We start from the raw sequence: 23328 nt of genomic DNA on the forward strand, positions 1-23328 counted from the left end.
ACGCCGGATCTAACTGCGCCATGGATTTCTTCGGCGCCGAGTAGGACGGACTGAAGACTGTTCCGGGGCCGGTGGAGGTCTAGTCGGCGTCGCTGGCTGAGACACTGACGCCACAGGAGCCGAAGCCACAGGCGCCGACACCGGCATCGAGCCCACGTTTCCCAAGGGAAGAAAGAGCATAAAGGGTGCCGGTCGTAGTGGAGCCGGAGCACCCATGTTGAAGGCCAAAGGGCCTGACGGACCAGCCGGTCCACCACCTGGAGCCATCTGTTGGAAGATGGAGAACATTGCATTCAAGAATGCGGTACTATCGGCTCCAGGGGCCGGGAAAGCCGGGTACTGAGGTGCCTGGTTCGAAGGCGACAGCGACGCCGGTCCCGACGTCTGCATGGACGGAGAAAACTCCGGAGGCTGTGGAACCTCGAACACCGAAGGAGGATTAACCGGTGAAGTCGGAGATGCTAACGGCGTCGGCGGCTGGGGAGAGACAGTGGGACTAACTTCCCAAGTCTTTCGACGTCGAGTCGAAGGTGACCTCGATCGAGACCTCTCCTTACTCGACCGGCGTCGAGATTCTCGACGACGCCGGGAGTCCCGATGACGCCGATGCGACTTCGGTGAAGACGACTTTCAGTGATGTCTTTTCTCCTTCTTCTTTGATTTCGCAAGAAAAAGTTTGGCCTCACGTTCTTTCAAGGCCTTTGGATTCATACGTTGACTTGGCAAGAATCGCACTTGTCAACGTCGTGGTCGGAACTAAGACACCACAAACAGTCAGAATGTGGGTCCGTAACCGACATTTTGCCTCCACACTCTCGGCAGGGCTTGAATCCTGACTTTCTTTGCGACATTGTAATGTCTCAAAGCAAACAATAGCCAAAAAACACTAACTACGTTGATCAGCAACAGTAGCTCCCTTGAAGATAACCGTTTCGAATGGCACGGAAAAAAAGGGAACTGACGTCGGCGAGGACCTCTTATTGCCTGTATGACGTCAGACGGTGTCGCGTGGGCAATTGTGACGTCCTCATCGATGTGCAGAAGCTAGGAAGAAGATTTCCGTCAAATGCTGGCACAATGGGAGTATTCAATATGTGAGGAATCCACAGGTAGTTGTATCCATCAGAAATTTGTTATAGCACAACTTATCACCCGAGGGGTTTCAAGATGCTGATTGGGGGATGCGGGTCAGTCGAAGAGCCAGGTCTTGAGGTCCTTCCTGAACTGAGACACAGAGGGTGAAGCAGCAGCGTGTTCCAGGTCTGCGTGGCTAGGTAGGAGACAGATCTTCCTCCAGCTGTATTCTTAAGGATCCTAGGGATGGTGGCAAGGGCCAGTTGAGCAGAGTGGAGTTGTTCTGGTGGGTGCGTAGAAGGATGGGCGGTGGTTGAGGCAGGCAGGTCTGAAGCTGTGTTTGGCCTTATAAGCGTGTGTCAGGAGTTTGAAAGTGATGCGTTTGTTGACAGGGAGCCATTGTAGGTCTCTCAGGTGGGTGGAGATGTGGCTGGGGATGTCCAGGATGAGTCTTGCCTCGACATTCTGTATTCTCTGGAATTTTGTTTGGAATTTCTTGTTAATGCCGGCATAGAGCGAGTTGCCGTAGTCGTGTTTACTACTGACAAGTGCATATGTGACTGTTCTTCTCACGTCGATGGGGATCCACTTCAAAAATCTTCCGGAGCAGGTGGAGTGTGTGGAAGCATGAGGATGAGACGCCATTGACTTGGTGGGCCACGGACAGCAAGGAGTCAAGGATGATGCTGAGGTTGCGTGCATGGTTGGTGGGAGATGGGACAGTTCTGAGGGCAGTGAGCCACCAGGAGTCATCCCAGGTGGTGGGTGTGCACATGAAGATGTTTGAAGTGTGTGTATATCTCAAACTATTATAAAAACATTGCAACTTGTGTTGTGCAAGTTCCACAATGATAGCAAACTATTTGGTTCACTGAGAAAATGTATTAGGCAGTGGATTTTTGACCTGCAGGTCAACACAGTGCTCTGGAAGAAGTATTAACTTTTTAAGCTATTTTAGGATTCAAACCAGTGGCCAATAAACTACACACAGATTTATATTTTTATAGAATCATACCCTGAGACTTAAAGGATATATACTAATCACTGGAGCAAATTACTTCACCTTGAATCCCCAGGGTAACTTAAAATGTTGTGTACAATTATGACTAATAAAGCAGTCCGTACCGTAGCATGTCTCATTTCCATCAATTTCTTAAAAAAATATAAATATGTACTGATAGATTATGAAATGTTTGTCAGTGATGCTGCCCCAATTGAGACTACCCTTCTTTCGCCGCCTCATCTCTGCTCTTAATTTGTGTGTTTGCACCATGCATATGTTTCCTTGCCTGCACTGGTTTGCCCTCACATCCAGTGTCACATAATGCTTCACTGAAATGCCTAGGGAAGGCAGTGTCTGGTTCTTCTGTATATTGCCGTGAGCCAGGAATCGGCCCGATAATGAGCAAGCCACTGCAGACATCCAGGAACTACCTCTCCTCACCTGCCATCAATAGTATTTAACCATGCTTAGCGGTTCAGAAGAAGACTGCAAGACAGAGCCATGCAGTCTCATACACCTTTACTCTCCTCTCACAGCTGCCTAGTGCAGGCAGGCGGATATGGATTGTGCTGCACCTGATGGCTCACTGTCAGCAAAGGCTTCAAGCGTCTCTCACTGAGAGTGCGACTCACATGTGGAGGTAAAGTTGACCTCTATCTCACAACATGCTAAATGTCACACCTGATGAGAGTGGCTAGAACTTGAACACTAAGGGGGTCATTACGACCCCGGCGGAAGGCAGAGAACCGGCGGTAAGACCGCCAACAGGCTGGCGGTCTCCCCTCATGGGATTATGACCATGGCGGATACCGCCATGGTCATCCGCCGGTTCTCCGTTCCGCCTGCCAGGGCGGAGACGACCGCCGGGCTGAAGACCTGGGTCTCCAGCCCGGCAGCCGTCACTATACCGCCAGCGGTATTTTGACCCGGCTTACCGCCGTGGATTTCCTGCGGTTTGAACCGCCATGAAATCCATGGCGGTAAGCACTATCAGTGCCAGGGAATTCCTTCCTGGCACTGATAGGGGTCTCCCCCACCCCGACTCACTCCCCAACACCCCCCAAAAGTAGCAGGGCACCCCTCCCCACCCCGACCCCCAACCGCACATAACTCACACACACCCGACACGCATGCAGGCACCACCAACACACATACGCACACACCCGACATACATGCCAACATCCACACACACAGTCAGACACGCACACCCATATTCAAACATACATGCACACATCCATACAGACATACACGCACCCATTCCCATACACACAACACCACCGCAAGCATACACACACTCACACACCCCCTCTACATACACACACGCACACCCCCATGCACACACACAACACCCAACACCCTCCCACCCCCCTCCCCTAACTTACCTGTTCCGTCGATCCTCCGGGAGGGGACGGGAGCCATGGGGACAACTCCGCCGACACCACACCGCCAACAGAACACCGCCACGGCGAATCACAGGACGTGATTCGCTGGGCGGTGTTCTGTTGGCGTGGCGGTGGAGGTGGAGCAACCTCCACTTCCCCGCCTCCCGCCAGTATGGCTGTTGGCGGCTCTCCGTCCGTAAAGGGACGGAGAGCTGCCAACGGTCATAATAGGCCGAGCGGCAAACCGCCTGCACAGGCGGTCTTCCGCACGGCGGTCCTTCGGCGGTCTTGAAAAAAGACCGCCGAGGTCGTAATGACCCCCTACATCTTTGTTCAAAGCTCTGCTGTGAGTAGAGCAGCTCACAGAAGCTATGAATGCTGCAGAAGATTATTCTATCAGACCTGAAGTCCTCCCACTTACCCCTACAGCTGATGGGAGGAGCTACTTTGGCTGTATCAGAGTACATCCCCTTACTTTGGTAAAGGTTTATCGTTGTTTTATTTATATAAAATGTATTTGTAATATATTTTATTTTGTCTGCCTGTTCTCATGTTATCATTGATGTCAAAGTTTGAGTGACACTGCTTCTTGGGCACTCATCAGTTCTCAGAGCTATGTGTCATGTGCAGGTGTTGGTCTGACAGTGATCAGATTTGTAAAGTGCAACCATAAACTTTCTTTCCTGCACTTGAAACCATCGCCACAGCTCACCCATGTGCAGGGAGGACTCTATTAGGAAAAATGGAACTAGAGAGCAGCCAAAGGCCTCTTCCTGCCTCAGAGAGGTGACGGCCAGGCCATCCCTATTAGGCTCTTCTGACACCAGGAAAACCTGCTCTAAGAAAGAAAACTGCTCATACCTTGAGCGGCATAAATGATACAATCTAAAAATAATGCTATGTGCATTTTACATTTTTTGGCTAAATGTTAGAGGCCGAACGTTCTGGTTGGCTGAAGCAGTACCCTAGCCAGACAGAACCTGCCACCCCGTCAAGTGTGGGTGATTACACTTACTGTATAACCTGTGCTCACCTTTGGACAGAGCAGTCAGGCTTATCACAGAGGCAATGTGTAAAGCAAAGACACAGCACTTCCCCACCACAACCACGCTGCGTGGCACAACGGAGACTTCATACACTGTGTATGTATAAAAAGATTGTATTCAACACACCTTGTCAACACAGTACGGGTATAATGTAACTCTGGGCCTACTCCCCAATTTGTAATGGAAGTCATGATATGAGGTCCAGTTGTGTTAAACACTACTACTGGGTGTATACATGAGAAAAATGGTACATTCCTGCTTCGCACCCACATAACACAAGACCCACCGTAGAATTTCCCACAATCAGTGTAGCATATAAATTCAGGATGCACCCCGGTTCCCAATGTTAGCAGCAAAACGTACAGAGTTTAGAACACTTTCGCGTATCACTGCAGCCGAAGCCGCACTAGTAAGATGTAATGCCAACTGTAAGAACTTCCTGACAGGGTAAACGTGACCAGCACCACCACTCTACTGACTTCGCATTCACCCACACTCACTCCCGCACATCCACTCTAAACAGACATGTGGTGCCACAGGCGTGCACACACTCATTCATACGCACTCACTCACGGCGCCCTAATGCAGTGCCCTGATATCCGGATAGTGGATGCCACTGTGTTTGCAAGCACCCTGGGTCCTAAACCACCGCAAATCCACCAACCAGCTTCAGCTATCCCACATCTCCATGAACCAAAGATTGCATCAACCTTTCCCTGGTTACTGGCCCGCTCACAGCTACGTCACAAGTCTCAGGGTTCTGGGGTCAAAGAGGGGGAAAGGAAAGACAACAGCCGGTAAATAATTAAGGCAGAGACGTTTGGGCTCCCCACTGGAGGTTGCCTCAGAGGTCTGTAAAACAGAGGTGGTGGGTCACTGGAGCCACCATTAGACACCGAAGCATCCAGCTCGACAGTTCAATTTGACCAAATAGTTACCAATTTCAGCACCTCTGGAGCGGAGAAGCGCCTTTGGGGATTGCTGACGCGAGTAGCCCTAAACACTTCCAGTGGCACACGTCAAGTTACTAGGCCCACAGCTCCTGAACCCGGTGCTGTATCTGGGGCACGAAGACTCAAGTGACCCCAGACGGTTACGATTCTATGTGAAAAGTGCTCAGTACCTTCACAAAAAGAAGGCACAATGTCAGGGGTCCGCTGATCTGAGTCCCCCCGACAGTACAATCATTCACAAGGCAATTCCAAAGGAGGTACCTCCTCGGACAGAGGCACCAGTCAGGTGCGTGATGACTTGAACTGCACCAGACCCTCCCGGACTCTCCACAAAGGATGTAAATCCTGCAACCTCCTGGGATGCACAACATCTAGTGCACGATGACTTGAGTCACACTAGACTATCCGGTCACACTTGGAACTTGGTTTACGTACCGCTCTGGAATGAGGCACACTTTCTAGTGAACAATGACTTGTAGTCGCACCAGACTTCCTGGTCACACACTTTGACGCAAGTTCAGTCGTGCCATATGTTGCCAAGTACAGCACAACTCAGGTTGCAACCCCACCTCCAAGGGTTGCAACCAATGAACAGGTCACTGCACATAATAAGCATACAGTTGTGGCTCACACAAGAGAAATGTGACAAACTCGACAATAGCAGGCACGCACCGGGTGATCCTGTTCATACCAACAAGACGTTTTGGCGTGTAGTAGTCCCCGCAGTGAAGGGCCACTCACCTGAAGTGCGGCCAGTCCTTAGCAAGCTCCGCAACAAACAATTTTGGACTCCAGACACAATACTTAGGCCACGCCAACACCCCTGCTGCCAGGTGAAGATCAGCATATGATGTAGATTCAGCAGAGGGCACCACTCTCCAGATATTACCAGTTGTCAATTTAAGACCCTCTCAGGAGGTCTTTGATGTCCCTAAGACCTCCTCAGAGAACACAGGGCAAGCCAACCTGCTCACAGGGCAAGCCAACCTGCCCTTGGAAAGATACACTTCGGGATGCTACACAACAGCAGGCAATAAGCCCCAGGCCAGCCTCTAAGCCACGACCACGGATCCCCTCCTCGGACAGCTATCCTCCTTGGCACAACAGATTCCTCTGGTAGTGTGCCCATTAGGTCAAGCAGCACCAGTCCTGCATCACCGTAAAGGCTACTCTGCCTTGCAGACATTGAGTATCGCTAGTTATCCTAGATGGTTCCTTCGAAGTTGGGGGTGGTCCAAAGGTTTCTCCTTTGAACTACAGATGTCTTCCCTAAATGTCCTCTCTACCTACCCAAAGGCTCTGCAATGCAGATCTTTATCTTTAGTGGGGCAATGCTCTGGCATCAAGAGGCCAAGTGTCAAAAATCTCTCTCTCCCCAATCTATGTATCCAGGTCCCAAATGGTAGGGATCTGCCAATCTGGATGCCCGAGTTATATAGCAATCACCTGGTGAATGCACAGATGTGCTCTACCCCCGTGACCCGAAGAATCAAGTCTAATTTATGAGGCACCAGAACCATTTCAGCACCTAGAAATGCCCACTTCCTAGAAGTGGCATTTCTAGGGCATCAATGGCAAACCCACCTTTACCATCAGAAGGGGTTTGTCATTCTGAATTCAACAATACTGAACATCATGAGGCTGCTCCCCTGCAATCCACGATTGCAGCCAGACTTAATGAGACTCATTCTATCATGTTACCATATCGGTAGAGCAGCACTCATAAGTAGTGCGAACTCGCATGAGTATTCAGCACTCCTTAGGGCACATATGCCGTGGTGCACATCCATGCCTGCTGGGGCATGTGGGACACTATTGTTAAAACCACCACAAAGATGCAAGTGCACCAATACTGGCCTGTTCCATCAGGCTCAGTTCCTATCTTGTGCGCTAATGTGCATACCGTGGCAAGTAATGCCAGCTCCAGTAACTACATAGGAAAACCACCAGGGTGCAAGTTGTGCAAGTCTCATTTAAGCATTGTGACACAATTTCACTTCCATTTTCAGAACGCAACTTGGCTCATTACAGGCCAGTCTGAGAGCATACGACGCTGATCCCAGGCCAGAGGACCATATCCATTACTAATTCTGGAGATGCAGGAAGGAGACAACTTCACTTTCAGCACTATGGGTGGTGAAAGGGAGGGAATTAAATCGCTTCACGTCTGGGGACTCACCACTTGATTCCGTGTAACTATTGTATCAGCATGGTTCAAAAATCCAAAATTACTGCGACTGGATATACGATTACATCAGAACAAAGTGTTCCCTTTTTCAACAGAGAGAACGTACCTCTTCCACAAGGGAGGCAGGCAGCTACTCCTCCCTCGGTAGCTCAGACTGCAAGGGCTATATTTACACAACACAATGGTGATCACCTGTTATAGATATTGAGAGGTAGCAACACCAAGACGGCCCTGACCTGGCGCATTCGAAACTCTAACCGGCAAGTGGAACAGTCACGACAAACCTTTTAAGAACACAATGAACGATCAATTTATGCTTCGGAACCGACCAACTCTTTAAACGTGTCATTCTGCAACAGACATACCGACATTCAAAGCTACGTGCCGATTTATGAAAAAAAAAAAAAGACTCCTGTTCCAGATTCCCGAAATGGTATTCATTTTTTTATTTCCACGCTACATTTGCCTGAAGTCCGCAAACACATGGGAATGCAAATAGGACCGTGCTAAGGATGTACACGCCATGCCTAGATCGCAGCGGCTCTCCATCCCTACTCCCTCCCGCATTTATGCCACACAAAGAGGGCATTATATTCTCACCTTCAGCCGGTTAATGTGTCTAGCCAGGGTACAATGCAGGCCATTCAGCACTTCGGCTTCCCGTTCACGTAAAGGCGGACGCCACAACGCTCTCAAGAGTCCATAGGCTGGGGCATCTGTCAATCTGCAGACCAGGAAGAGGGCGGACCTTCCCGCACCATTTACCCCTGTAGGTTATAAACGTACTTGGGGAAAGGCTTGTTTTTTCAGAAATCCCTGGAATGCACGGACCAGAACCTCTGACCCACCAAGAAGTTGGATTAATACTGTCCCAAAGGAGGAGGATAGCGAATATTCTAGCAAAGATGCAGGATTGTGGGTACCTATATTTTCAGATGCAGTTACCAACTAGCCATGTTTCAGCCCAACAAACCACCAAAGAGATAAGATGTCATTTAGTAGTTTCCATTTATGATTTAGTAGTTTTCAACTCGAGCACAAAAGCAATTGTTCAGTCCCGTTCACTAAAATACATCACTATCACATAATATACGATCAAATCGTAACTCGTACTCTTTTCTACTAGTTGCAAATATTCTTTTTTTTTTTAAATAGCCCATTCTTGAGACTTTTGTAATACAGGCAGGCTCAGTTCTCTAATAAATGCAGTGCTCCCCACGGAATCTAGCCCACGCTATATAAAACTAGCTCTCCCCAGAAAACACAAGCATTGGCAATGATGCTATTATGTCTGTTTTTTTAAGGAATGTGTGGTAATGTGAAGCAGTACAAGTAAACAACAAGGAAGTTAATTTGTATTTGAGTGGAAGCAAAGAACTGTACAATAATATTGGTGTATGGTAAAAGGTCATGCAACGGTTGCACTGCCAACCCAGACTTAAAAATCCATGTAGGTTAATGACTGCCTTCCTCCAATCAGTGCTGTAGCCAGAGAAATACAAACATCATAAGTTATCTAGTTATCTTAAAACACTAATTGCATTACAATACCATGCTAGTGCCTCTGAATGTTCAACCTCAGGCTGCTGAATAAACAAAATTATCACAGGTGCGAGCAAGGTAAGCATTTTGTTTCATGGCAGCACACAAATTCTGCCCCATCAAAACATGTACTTCTAGCTCCCAGCATATAGTAAAAATGTCATCAGTGACGTCATTGACCATTTCATGAGTTCTCTAATATGTGGCATAAGCTATAGTTAGCTCAGGTAACTATAACTGCTGAATTTCACTGGTTTTGTACAAGTGAAATGTGAGCCTAACTATAACGTCCCTGTAACCTTTGTTTTTTTCCAGTGTATATATATATATATATATATATATATATACACACACACACACATACACACACACATATATATACACACACACACACACACACACACACACACACACACACACACAAACAGATACACTCCTAAATACTAATTGTAAAATCAAAAGGCCTTGGCTGGTGAAAGATCTAACCATGATGGACTGTACCTTGGCGTCATGGACCAAACCTGAGACTTACAACCGTTCTGAAAGTCTGCCACTTTTTGAAGACACGGATAATCTTATAGGCAGTCTGCATTGGCGTACACTGAGAAAGCTTCCTTTCTGTTTTACCTCTGCCAGGATTTTAGCACTGGCTATTGTTCCCCTGAACTGCAATCTTCATGGGAGTCTTTCAGGAACCACTTTGAGTTCTTCTTTTTCCCTGATCCTGTTTTAGTTGCTTTCACACTGAATTTGTATTCTCTTTCTAACAACATAGTTTTCGATCACCAGTCATGTTTATTTTTCAGCACTCCCTGCTAGGACTATTAATCTAAAGCACTCAACCTGATTCAAGAGGCCCAAAACCAAAATGTTGTTGGTTAATATTTACTGTTTTGACACTCCTCGCTAAATGTACGTTTTCTTATTTTCGATCTGCTGTGTCTCTAGAATTCACATCTACCATTTATTTCATCCCTCAAGAATTCACGTCTACCATTTATTTCAACACTCAACTACTGCATTAATCAATTGTCATGTGACTGTTGAGATAGTATCAATCTGACTGCTGCCATGACTTGCTTCGCAAATTTCTGATATCCTTCATCCTCCTACTGTCTTAACCGTGCTTTGAAGGCCTCTCTTTGGAGACAGACACTGCTGAGGCATTAGGAATTCGTGGTGGAGATTTTCGTTCGGGTTCACATGGCCAACATAGTGTGAGAAGTGTTTGAATTTTCACTATTACAATGTGAGGCTTCCACCTTTGGCAAGGTGCATTATTCAGTACTGGGAAGGGGGAAATCAATCTGTCCTATTGTGATTCCAATACAAATTTCAGGTCTTATTAGCGGTCTCGCCCTCCCATTGTGGTGTATCCTACAGACAAGATTTGCTGAAGTGTTTATCCCATGTTGTAGAGTACAGTCTTCCACAAACAGTGTGACATGCATATCTCCCCTACAAATGTGGTAACCTCCAAAAGGGAATGTTGATGTTCTAATCACTACATGACAATGCTTGATCAAAATATGTACTTCGGACAAACTGTTATTGGCCTGCCCCTCAACTCTCTCAACACCAGCAGTAAACACTGTATGAAAACTGCTTATTTAGATATACACATGAGTAGGAGCATTCTACTCCTATATTCTTAAGATCATCTTCTTTTTATGACACCAGAAGGCAACGCCTTGGAATCCTCCAAAATGTCTTTATCTTGCACTCCTACTCTCTGCTGTGCTTGAAACCAGCCTGCCTCACCCCCTATCGACCTCTGAAGAGTTAATTCCCAATATCAGGGCAGCCAACCCAGGGTGCGCACTTCGTTAACCTTTCAGCCTCCAATCTACTGCACCTATTATGCCAAGTTCTGTTCTGCTTCAGTACACTATTCAAACTACTCTTTGATCACTGGCTTCTACCCAACCTATTTTAGGTCGGCAAGAGTCCTTTCCCTATGCAAGAAATGTACAGCCGATCCCATGCCATCTGCAAACATCTGCCCTGTCACCCACGAGGCCATTTTTCTCACAAATCCTTAACGGTTTATCTTTAACAGCTAATCTGTATATCGCTCATCTCAGTGCCAATCTAACCTTATACCTAACCGCCACCGAAATGGAGTTATCTCCGAACTTCATAATATTTACACAATTTTCTTCTATTGTCGTTCAAGACCTCTCCGCCGTGTTTTCTATTCTCTCCCCGCTAATTACTGTGGGGTCTGTGGGTTCTTCACTCTAATCAGAATGCCTCATTTTGCAATCATCACACTCATCATGCTTCCCACTTCCAGCCTTACCAGTAGATGTTCCCCAAGGCTCTGGCCTGGGTCCCCTGCCCTTCTCTCATTACACCAGATACTAAAATGTGATTCTGTTTCCCTTCTTTCTTCTCCTGCCTACAGTCTCGAAACAATGATTGCTATGTAAAACTGGATAGCCATTTGATCCCGTGCACCTAACGCCTCCAAACCAGAGGTAATCAACTTCCCTGTGCCACCATCCCTACTATTCGGCTTTGCCTCATTCTGTTTCCTCCTTACATGGTATGTCTCTACTCCCCTGTTGGAAACTTTTGAGAGCATGTAGCAGCCCAGCCCAGAGTTGAATACCTTTTGTATAAGTGGTACCTGGCTGGAAAAGTTAGATGTAAAACACTAGAAAATCAGACCTTGCCACCATATCCAGCAATCCGCTGAGAGAGGCAAAGAAAACCCCTGGAGTGTAGTTCAATGGTTGCTAAGAGAAAAGCAGAGTTATAAAGAGTTATTGGCTTTCTGTGTTCTGGGACTATATAGGTTATACAGATCTGAATGTATTCTGTAAAAATAGGTTTGGCTTTCTGTATGTGTAAGTGCACTGATAATAATTATATATAGCCCTTAATACATGCATGTACTCAGCACTTAAAACTACTGAATGCTGAAAGGTGGAGTTAAAACCTGCAGACTTCAAAAATATGACATAAATGAATTACACGGAGTTGTCTGCCAATGTAACTGGGCAGTCAGGATTGTAACTTTCTACCTGCAGGTAACGCAAGGGTCTCCTTTACAAAAGCATGAATCCACCGAGCGATCCTACATCAATATAAATATGGGACCTACAAATATGGGACCCACACATACCATATGCTTTTCTGCAGGCGCGTTATCAGTCTGAACTGTTTTATCATGATTGAAACCTGCGATGACAGACCGCACGTCAACATTGCTAGCAAATGCATTAATCACCAGTTATTCTTTACGTGGATCGATTCAGCAGGTGTCATTACTCCTTGGGTAGCTAAAAATTCATTCTGACAAATTAAGTCAACCAGAATACTTTCAATAAGGCATTAACTGTGACTAGGAATAGAATCATAGTAACACCTCGTTTTCATTGTATAATATATCTAAGAACGCGGCAATGTGGGAGGGAGCACTATCAGAATGTCCCCAATTAGACCGTTATTTGGGACTGAATTCCCTTTGTCGGTCACCGTTGCTGCTCTTTTATACCTTTCGTCCCGTAGCAGTCGGGGTTGCGGCTGACCAACTGGAGACAGCCTCTCAGGTGTGCAAAGCATAGTGGCCAAGGTAGGTTGGGACAGCTCTTGACAGATTGGCTGCGGGAACTCTTGACAGTCCAAGATTGGCTGTGGCGCTTCCACATTTCACAATGGCCTGGGATTGGCGGCAACGGATCTCGACGGTTGTTTATTGACTCCGGGGCCCTGGACACTGTACAATCTACTGGGATTGGCCGAGAAAACGTTCGGTAGCAGTTCATTCGCGGCGAGGCACCGGAGACCGCACGTGCCCGTGGTTCTGTGTTTAGCTGCTGCACGCCCCGCCCTCTCTCGGTGGGCGGGCTCCAGCGACAAGTGCAGTGATGCCGACTCGGCACTGAATGACTGTGCAGCCAGCCTGCCCACCCGCCGGGTGCCAGCTCCACGCCGGCGGCAGACACCGGAATTGGACCGCTCTGGTGAGTAGGTGCTACCCTTTAACCATCCGACCTTTTACGCGAGCATGTCATCGCCGCCCGCTGTCAACCATACCTTTCTCCGGCTCTGCATTCCGCTCCAGCCTGTCCGGTCGCCGTGAGCTGTCCTGTGCGGGCAGCCGGACCGCCAGCACACCGATCTCTCAGCCGCAGTGCGTGCGCGCAGGACGCAGTCCTACCTCTGCGGCTGCCGGGCCTCCTCTGGCGCACACAATGCACACTCGGCGCACACACACCCATCAGCAGGCCTGCGCCGCCCCTGCTGCTCGCACCTGCAGAAAGGGGCTGGACGGTGGCCTCTGCACGCCAAACCTGGCAATTCCACTGGTGACATCTACTTACACAGGAATGTCAAGTTTTTATTTCACGTGTATGACATTTCAAGAAGCAAAACTGGATGCGTGCTCTGTGTGGCAGTGGGTATTTAACAACCAACTCTTCGTTGTGCATCTGGAAGGGTCTGCGAGTCTTTAAAACGGCTGCAACATTCTGAAACTGGATTTATGAGAACAGAGGAGGGGCTGTGGCCCAGAGGCGTAGCTTCAAGGGGAGGGATGTTTGGATTGTTATATCCCCTATTAACCATATTTTCTGGGTAAAAAAGTTGGATGCAAGTAGTTTCAGTCTGGTATGGTGAGGTGCCTGTCGGATTTCACCAAAGATTATTTTTGTATACACACAGACAAAAACGCACAGACTATCCCTCTCTCCGTTTTGAAAGTTTTCAGAAATGTTGGTTATTTTTTTTTAACACAATCTTGTGTTTTCTGTAACCTAATAACCCTACCAAAACTGTACTCCTCTCCTTTTTCACTGCTCTTTAAGCGCCTCGCATGCGCCCGCTTGTTGTGTAATGTATTTTAACATTAAATGCCACCGTGATTGTTGGAAAAACTGAAGCTCATCCCTCCCCTAGTCTCCAGGGGGGTGTAGCGTAAAGAGAGGGGGGTTGGGGTGTCACAAACGCCTAATAAATGTACCAAGCAGTAAATATTTGGGAACAGGTGCTTTCAGTTGGGTAGGTTGAGGTGTCCTAAATTCGCGTAGAATTTTTACATACACACACACACACCCACCCACACCCACACAGTCTCCTCTCTGTTTTGAAGTTCTTAACAATACTGGTTATTTTACAAAATATTTTAAGTACCACTAACAACTGGCACCTCCCTCCTTTTCTACTGTCCATTAAGCCCCCCCCGTCCCCCCACGAATGCGCAGCTTATCAGATAAGTGTTAACAAGATATGCCAGAGTGAATGCTGGGCAATCAGACCCCCCTGCCCCTCCAATCTTACTGACCACGCTACACCCCTGCCAATCTCACTGACTAAGCTAAGCGCCTGCTGTGGCCTGATGTGGATTCTGTCGGGATGGCTGCAGCAAGGGCCGGCATTAGGGCGGTGCAGCCACACAGGGAGCTGACTTGGAGATGGGGGGGCGGGAGAGGGCTGTTTTTAGCAATAACTTAGAAACTTGAGATTTAAAAGCACCGGCTGAAAAGTTCCTTGTGCATCTAGCCTTAATGAAACAATTAAAATGTCAAGATACTCTTGTGATGTGTTTCTGGTAGAGAGAGATGGGAGTTTGTCTAGGCAGCCTTGACTCTCCATGAAGTAGCGTAGAGGGTTAATACGCCTGCTGCAAAGAGCATAACTATATTTTTTGTGTGGATAGCCGAGTGGATTAGTAAAGCCAGCCTTTAGGCAAGCACTTTAAAATAAATGAACGTATGTGAAAGGGGGCTATGGCGAGATGAGGGGCACATTTGCCAGGTGGTAGTGAGTGAATCCAATGAGGTGGTCATGGTGTGGGGCTCCAAAAAGGACTGTTGCACAGGGTGCCACCAGTGCCAAAGCCAGTCCTGGCTGCAGCACAGGGCAGTGTGGAGCTGAGATCTATGAAGGCACAGTACTTGGAGAAGGGGTGGCTGAGAGACCTGGTTATGGTGTTTGGGGGTGATGAGCCTTGCACATGGGAATTTCATGACCGTACCTTCAAAGTGAGTTAATTTGTGCTCAGACTAAGAGCTGAGCCTCACTCCTTGGGTAGCTGTTGAACCTAACTCTCTGATGAGGACTGAGCTGTGGGGAGTTTAGAGGAGAGGTAATTCAGGGGTGACACCATGTCAGAGCAGTGACAGCCAGATGGTGTTGGGTCTCAGCATCCTCTGTCTAGTGACACTGAGGTAGAGTGACCAGATTTTGAGGAGCTAAAACTGGAACAGGTCAGACATAAAAGAAGGACTGGCGACTTTACACTCACTTTTATCTGGCATGTCCCTTTTTTTGCATAGCTTTGTGAATGTGTGCCTATACATGATATATACACACATGCATTTACAAGACTAGACATATAAAGTTAGCTGTGGCTTGACCTCACACCCTGCACCCCCAACCCACCTCTCTCTGCTGGGAGCAGACAGGGGACTGTGTCACTGTAATTACTGCATACTTTGTAGGCGTCTGTTACAAGGACAGCATACCTTGAACTTGTGCTTCCCTAGATAATCTGACCTTTGTGCCAAAAACCGGGACATTTGTTTAAAATTAAGAGAAGCGTCGGGACAACTGGACAGGCCTCGAAAAACCGGGACATCTGGTCACCCTATACACAGTGACCTTCCTGAAAGAATCCACACTCGGCTGAGTGACACGCGCCTGGTGAGGCCGAGGTTCAGGCAGAACTAGAGACGCTTATGTCTGCCACCGATTGTTAGAGTGATTGGGCGCTGGTGCCCAGCCCTCGCAATCGCACCCATGAGATACACTTGCCAAACCGCTCCTGGCGGCGGCAGCGCCGTAAATCCCCTAACCACCCCCACGTTCTGATTTGTGCCAATATGGTGTATGGAGCTCCTTTGCACCGGCCCAGCTTCGCTGCCCCAGGCCCCTATTGATCAAGTAAAACTTACAGTACGGAGGCAGCTCCAGCACTCGGCCGGGGTCCCGAGTGGGCGGCAGGACTGCAGGGTCAGCTCCCAGGGCAGCGTTTTGCGAGTCTCGGAGCACTCAGCAGCCGGAACCGGCTCCCGTCGCGTTACTCTGAGGCTCTGACTACGCACGGCCACGCTGGGGGCGGGGCCAGCCACCGCCGAGCACGTGCAGCACTGCTGACGGCGGCGTGTCCCAGCTGCCGGTGTGACGGGGCCCGCGGCCCGGAAGCAACTGGTGCCGTATGGTCAGACCCGCAGACTGGGATCAACCGTGCACACGTGTAGGAGCAGGAGCCCTCTTAAATTACCTTAGCTCCCGGTCCAGTGAAAGTACTTGATTAGTTTTTATGGCAGCTCCGCCTCTTTCGTCACACATGCAGTGACACTTCTCTTTATGACTCGAGTGATACTTCTCACTAGATGGAGGGCGGGGGGGGGGGGGGGGGGCATAGGGGACCACCAGTGTAGCACACGTATGGAAACCGTATTCACCTTTTCTGTCTTTCTTTAATTTTCACTCAGGAGTCATTAACAGCTGTAGTACACCTTTGAAAGCATTTTTGTAATGAGAGGGGGAAAAAATAACCAGCTCTAGGTGTTTTTTTTTTTTGTTGGTTGTTTTTGTTTTTTAATTTTTGTACCGGCAATGACATTAAAATACCTGTCCCGTATAAAACAGCCCAGGTGGCAGCCCTACAATTAAGTGTTCTGTGACACAATTTTGCCTGACCTTTCTGCATCCTTGCAAATACTTCAGTATATGGATTTAGTCACGATATGTTTACACTTGGAATGCAAGCGATTTTGTGAAAGTAAAAGCAGTGTCCCTCTGCACTGTTCCATAGGATTTAAACCCAATACGGTCACGTGTTGAAGCGGAAATGTAGAAGTGTGCAGTCGCTTTGTCAGACTACCCTAATGCCAGTGCTCTCCCTTTCCTATTCATGAAGTGCGGATACTCGGTACCAGACGGTACATACTCATTAAAGCCCCGAAGACGGTTACGGATAGGGTTCGACCAGACTGGCACAGTCCCTTGCCCTCCGCTTCATTGCAGAGCATAGGACTTGCCACAGCTTCCGGATCTTAATTCCCACGTTATTGTAAGAACCTATTATGACCTGTGAACGACCTTTACATTGTGAATATGAGAACTGCTTATTTTCACAGATAGAAATGCTGCTTATTCTCTGTTGTCACACGGAAGTCGGGCGTGGGTAAATCATTTCTCTGGGCGAATGCAGAATTGAGTCTCCATACTTCTCTGTGCCGGACATTTTTCCACAGGCACCACCGAATAGCACAGCGCGCAATAAAAGAAACCATTGAGCGGAGGGTTTTCCTCAGTACGTTCAAGTGCACATATCTTGCGTCTGTAACTTGCCTACGAAGATAAGGCCTATAAACTGAATGCATTACTACAAATTGGAACTTTATGAGAGCGCACAGAACGTTGTCAGATATAGCACATGGGCATATTGGTGGTTTGAACTGTTAAATAAGAAATTATGACTTTGTTATATGTTGACTGGAATCTGAAGCATAGTCAAATGGATGAGATGATATATTATACAATAGGCACGCTCAGCAAAACGTTAGGGTAGAGTCATTTTAGAATTGGACTAAACTGAATTTAGCCGTCCGATTTGAAGAAACCCCTTTGAATTACACGGGATTTTCGAACACTTTTGAACATTGGCAGGGCGATGATGGGATTTATTAATCTGGAAAGGTTTCCAGTGTAGCAGGCCCAAGAGACGTGGAGGCAGTAGAAGAAGATTCGAGTGAGTGAGTTTTTGTTGGCATATCGTAGGTTGCTCATTGTGGTTTAGATGTATGTCCATGATGAGACTTGAAGGGGTGGAGCCATAGGTCGATTTAAATGCGCAGTGGTGAGCCATTTGAACTGAGCTCCAAAAACTAGCTGGTCAATTTGCTGCTGGTAGTGGAAAGTGGGCGTCCAAGGGAGTAGCACAGAAATTAAAGTACTTCCAACCTAAACCATACCGCCAATCACGCAGAACACATGAAGTGAGTGAATTTGATCTTAGAAGAGTTCCCATCATCATTTTATACTTCCACCATCCACACCTTCAGTCTGTGCATTCATCTGTCCATTCACCCCTTCCCCTTTCACCCATCCATCCTGCCTTTATTTCATATAAACATCCACCTTCTCACCCATCCATCTAATCTCTCTTGCTTCATCCATCCTTCCACCAATATGTAAATTTTTCAGTCCACTGATATTTTCACCCTTCCATCCTTCAATTCTACCTTCCACCCCTTCTTCCTTCTTTCCTTTCACATTTCCTACCTTTTAGCCATTCTTCCTCCTTGGTCTTTTTTTTTTCCCTTTCTAACTACCCGTCTTTTGTACTCTCATCATTGTTTGTTTTTTCTTTCTTACTTTCCTCTTTCAAGTTCCCTTTACCTATTTGCCCTTCTCTGTGTTTTTTCTCTGTTTTCTTCATTTCACATTTATCTGTTTCTTTCACCGTGCATTGATGCCCTTCCCCCACACTCCTCTTTTATGGTATTTCCTTTGAGTTATTTATGAGCGTTTTGATCTGCAGACGAGTGAAAAGAAGAGCTATTGAGATACGAGGCCCAGGATGCTGCTGCAGTAATCCATTTTATTCATGACTGGAGTGTTCATTAGGACATTTATGTTTGTGGACTAGGAACAGTGAGTGAAGTTTCTTGATGTTATGTATTTGGAATCTGGCATCCGTGGTGGGGGAGGAAATTATTATCTAATTAAACAATCATGCAAAAGTTGCATGAGGAGAGTGAAGGTGCAAGCGTTTTAGGTGGGAAAATAATACGGCTGATAGTGTACTTGATGCAGTTGAGAATGGAAAAAAAGTGTTTTAATTTTCAAAGACTGCATTAGAAAACCTAGCGTTATCTAAAGTCAGGTTACAGTCAGGAATGGAAGTCGGAAGAAATGGGTAGAAACGTGAAGATGATTTTAGTGTTGTCTGTGCAAAGGTATTACCCAAAGGAGGAAAAGATGTAAGATGGTGGTATATAGTGAGACGAGAACAGAGCACGGCCTAGAGCAGTGGTCTCCAAACTTTTTAATGTCCCGCCCCCTCCCCCCCCCAATTGAAAAATAAATAAAAAATCACAATTATTTTATAAAGCTGGCAATGTTTAAATATGTCTAGACCTATTTAAAAATTGCAGTTAAGTACCAATACCTTTTTAAAATGCAATAACATGCTTCTGCTTAAAATAAAACAAAGGCCTGTAATATGTATAATGCTTCTTTTGACCAGAGTCTGGTGTCCCCCCCGATTACTTGAGGTCCCCCAGTTTGAAGACCTCTGGCCTAGAGTTTTAAGGTTAGTTGCTGGGTAAGGGGATCAGTGAGTGTTAGAGGACGGTTCTGACCATCGGGTCTGCCCTGATTTTTCGCTTTTTGACCCCTTGGTTTTTGACTTTTTACTGCGAGGGAGCCTCCTATGTGGGGACTCACACCCAGTAAACTCATGGTAAAATGGACTGCGCATGTTTACCGCCGGTGCCGCCGTGCTAAGGAAAGGCTGTCGTGGCGCAGCAAGGGCAGGAGACCCCGGGTAAGTTACATGTGATCATGTGTGCAAATGGATGTGCACCCATGTGAGGGCTGTGGGAGGAGGATTCCTGGGGTGCACAGCCCAAGAACTGCGCATAGGTAAGTCTGGTGCAGGAGGAACTATGCAGAGTGGGTCGTGACCTGGAGTAGGTCTCATGAGAGGGGTGTACATATGTGAGGGAGAGTCAGTGTGCTTACTGTCTTTTCACTGTAGGGACACTCAGTTAACTGCCAAAGTCAGTGTGCTTAAGGTATTTACATTGTGGGCATACTCCATTAAATGTCAATGGGAAAGGAGGGCCTAGGGTGCAACTCCATTTCTCTGAGGTCCATAGAGACCAGAGTCACAGCAAAGTACATTGTAACCTGTAAGAAAAGAATGATGCAGTAGGTTACAAGAGCATAGTTGTACAACTTATGGGTCATCCATGGATGTCATCTTTCTCTGACTCAGCTCAGGATTAGGGCCAATTACTGCTCTGTCCAGTTGCTTGAGCAGGGCCTTGCATCAATCAGCCAGCTGTCATTCGGTGCCAGGAGCAGGCTGGAGAGGCCCTTCAAGGAAGTCAGTGAGGAGGGGCTGAGACTTTCAGAGTACATGTGGCAACTAGCTCTTGGAGGATGCCATTTTGAGCTATCCCAGAAGACTGTGCAAGAAGGAGGGGGACGGGGGCAAGAAAGTGATATGGCACATCTTGATAGGCCAGAGGGGCAGACCTGCTGGACACTTCTGCCCCCACTTAAAAGGTCCTGCACAGGGGAGAGCTCTCTCTCTTGGCTGTGGGCTTTACTGCTGGACACTGGGACTGCAGACGGGCGTCATGGACAACTGGAAGGAAGAACCTCCTGACTGCCCTTGGGGCAGGGACTCTGCCCCTGAAGGACTCCAGGCCAGCGAGGCGAATGCCAGGGCCAGACAAGCTGGCCCTCTTACCCCCCCAGAGGACTAGTTGGGGGGGGAAGGACTGGGCTAGCGCAAGGAGAGCATGCTGCCCAGAAGGGAAAGAGGGCACCCAGAGGAAAGGCTGGTGCAGGGAGTCAGTGGGACTGGCTCCCTATGATGTGGGACCCTTCAAGGCCAGGGGGCCTTAGGAGAGTGTTCCTGGTGGCAAGTGCTTGTCAGTAGGAGCGAAACGACACCAGAATGAGGAAAATCGACGCTTACGGGCCCGAGATATCCAGGGAAGAAGGATGGTGACCTTTGACCTCTGGAGAAGCAGCTACGAAGCGCGTGGGGCTCCGCAGCTGCTCGAGACTGTGCCCCTGGGTTGGGCCAGGGCCCGGGGCTGCCCCTAGAGGAAGAGGAGCGAGGGGAGTGCCATCACACTACCCCTCAGGAAGAAGAAGGGGCCCCGGACCCCATCCTGGGGCCCCGTGAAGCCTGGCCTGATTTGATTCGATTGGGGGGGGGGGCACCATCACGCACTCCCCTGCCGCGGTGGTTAGGGACCCCGGACCCTATCCCGGGGTCCCCTGGGGCCGAAGTAAAGTCGGGGAGCGCCGTCACACTCCCTGTGAAGATTGGATGCGAGGGGCCGCAGACCCCATCCCGGGGCCCCCGTGCAGAAGGAGGAATGGGGGGGTGCCGTCGCGCACCCCGCCAGATGGCTGGCGAAGAAGGGGGCCCCAGACTCCATCCTGGGGCTCCCAGCAGAAGTCGAGTTGAGGGGCGCCGTTGCGCCCCCTGTGAAAATCCCCAGGAGGGCCCCGGACCCCATCCCGGGGCCCCAAAGCTGCAGGGAGGAAGGGGGGAGTGCCGTTGCACCCCCATCTGGCTGCGAGCTTGCACGCGAGACAGCACAGAAAAGGTTGGCTCCTGCGGCAGCACACAGTGTTGCTGGCCGTGCGGGGAGCCAGCGGGGGCGGCCAGGGGTGGGCTCCCTACGCCGCTCTCCAATGAGGGAGCCTTTATCTTGTGTGGGAGTGTCCGTGTGGGACCGGCACCCCCCAGGAAGACGCATCAGCTTTCGTCAGCACAGCGGCTCTCCCCAGCGCAGCGGGAGAGCCGCTTATCGCATATGCGGCTGCCACTGCATGCTTTGCGGGGCAGGAGCAGTGGTTTAATCTCTTAAACCGGCTTGTGGGGGTCCCAGGGAGATGGGGCCACCACCAAATCCATGCCCAGGATGGCCATGGGGAGCTGCAGGAGCAGAGCAGCCTCCCCCCAGCGCAGTTTGTGTCCCCACCCTAGGTAGGGTGGGACAAAGGAATGATAACCCCCCAAGGGTTCTACCATTTGTTACAGCACAAGCTTATGTGGATTTTTGTTCTGGTTTGTGGGACTGTTTATTAGAGGTGTAGGCTGGTATTACCCAATGTATTGAACTGGTATTTGATGGTCAATTAGGAGTAATTTGAAAATAATCTAAAAGTAATCCTAATGGTTAAATTGCTTGAATATGGTCCTATATGTTCCCTGTTGATGATAATTGAATAATGAGACTGATAGCCACCTCTTGGCAAGATAGATATACTTAATTGCAGATGTAGGTGTGTTCATTCCACATTACTGTCAAATGCTCAAATGTCGCAGGGGGGACACCGAGGATTGTTTTGTCATGTGGGTTGATGGATTATATCCTCCCTTGGAGGAGACATGAAAGATTACACAATGTACTCCCAGAGTGAATCTATCACTTTGTGTATATTTGTAGATTGTTGCATAGTATTGAGTAGTGTGTGTGTGTGAGTAATAAATGTAGTTTTGCTATATCAAGAGAAAAAGCACAGACTGGACAATCATTTGAGAGTCATGCTTGTGTGCTCGTGAATGGGGATTAATAGCCCACACCACCTCCCTTGAATAAGCCTTGGACTGCTCTGCAACGCTACCCTATGAGAGTCAAGCGCTACAATGGGGTGTTTGGTTCACAGTGGCGGTCGTGTGCGGACCCATTACTTGTGCAGGCCACACAACTAATGACCCACCTTTCAACAGTGAGGAAAGTAGCAGGAGACTGAGTATAGTTGAGTGGGTTGGTGGAAGTTGTCAGGTACAGCAGAGGTAAGGGAAAGAAACGTTTTGCAGGTGTGATTAATTGGATCACTGTTTTGTCCATTGGAGCATCCAGAAGCTTGACTGGAAAGACTTTAGTATGTGTTTGACATGTGAGATGGTCCACATTGTTGACGTAACACATTCTACCATATTCTGATTGAAGGGATCCAACATCGCTGTGGTCTGCCTCTGTGAGATTTTGGTAAATATAAGATGTGTGTGCTCTGTTGAAACCGTGATCTAAGTGAAATGTCAGTGCATAACATAATCAATCTCTTCCTCTTAAGAGTAAGGTTATTTGAACATCTGGACTGAACAAACTGTTTCAAAATACCTAACATTTAAGAATTATATGTTTTCTTTGTTAGCTGACTTATGGCAAGTCTTACGGCTCTCGAATTGGAAAAATATTGTTGTGTTAACCACTAGAGTGTTGGGGTCTTACCAGATAGGTCTTCTTAGTCCCAAAGTGAAATGCGCCCCTTTAGGACAAAAATGACAATTGGCAATTGCCTCTAACTCCTCCTCTAGCTTTTCGTTACGCAGGGAAATTTTGTAGATAGACATACATATTAGAGAATCTCTTTGACTGCAGGTGGTTGGTTATAACATGGAGCCCTGCCATTCTACCCTCAA

The 23328-nt window shown here is 48.1% G+C and overlaps 2 protein-coding genes across 3 annotated transcripts in view; one reads left to right on the forward strand and one right to left on the reverse strand.

Annotated features, from left to right (window-relative positions):
- The window catches only part of MPV17L (MPV17 mitochondrial inner membrane protein like), a 125139-nt gene extending 116814 nt beyond the window's left edge, over nucleotides 1-8325 (reverse strand). The window contains exon 1 of the mRNA XM_069200599.1: nucleotides 8247-8325. The gene's annotated coding sequence lies outside the window, so the exon portion shown is untranslated. The remainder of the gene's footprint in view (nucleotides 1-8246) is intronic.
- Nucleotides 8326-12821: 4496 nt separating this feature from the next.
- The window catches only part of LOC138246211 (myosin-10-like), a 491460-nt gene continuing 480953 nt past the window's right edge, over nucleotides 12822-23328 (forward strand). Inside the window, exon 1 of one of the 2 annotated variants that reach the window (XM_069200598.1) lies at nucleotides 12822-13159. The gene's annotated coding sequence lies outside the window, so the exon portion shown is untranslated. The remainder of the gene's footprint in view (nucleotides 13160-23328) is intronic. The other variant, XM_069200595.1, reaches the window with a different exon arrangement.

This window comes from Pleurodeles waltl, chromosome 7 (assembly GCF_031143425.1).
Source record: "Pleurodeles waltl isolate 20211129_DDA chromosome 7, aPleWal1.hap1.20221129, whole genome shotgun sequence".
NCBI lineage: Eukaryota > Metazoa > Chordata > Amphibia > Caudata > Salamandridae > Pleurodeles > Pleurodeles waltl.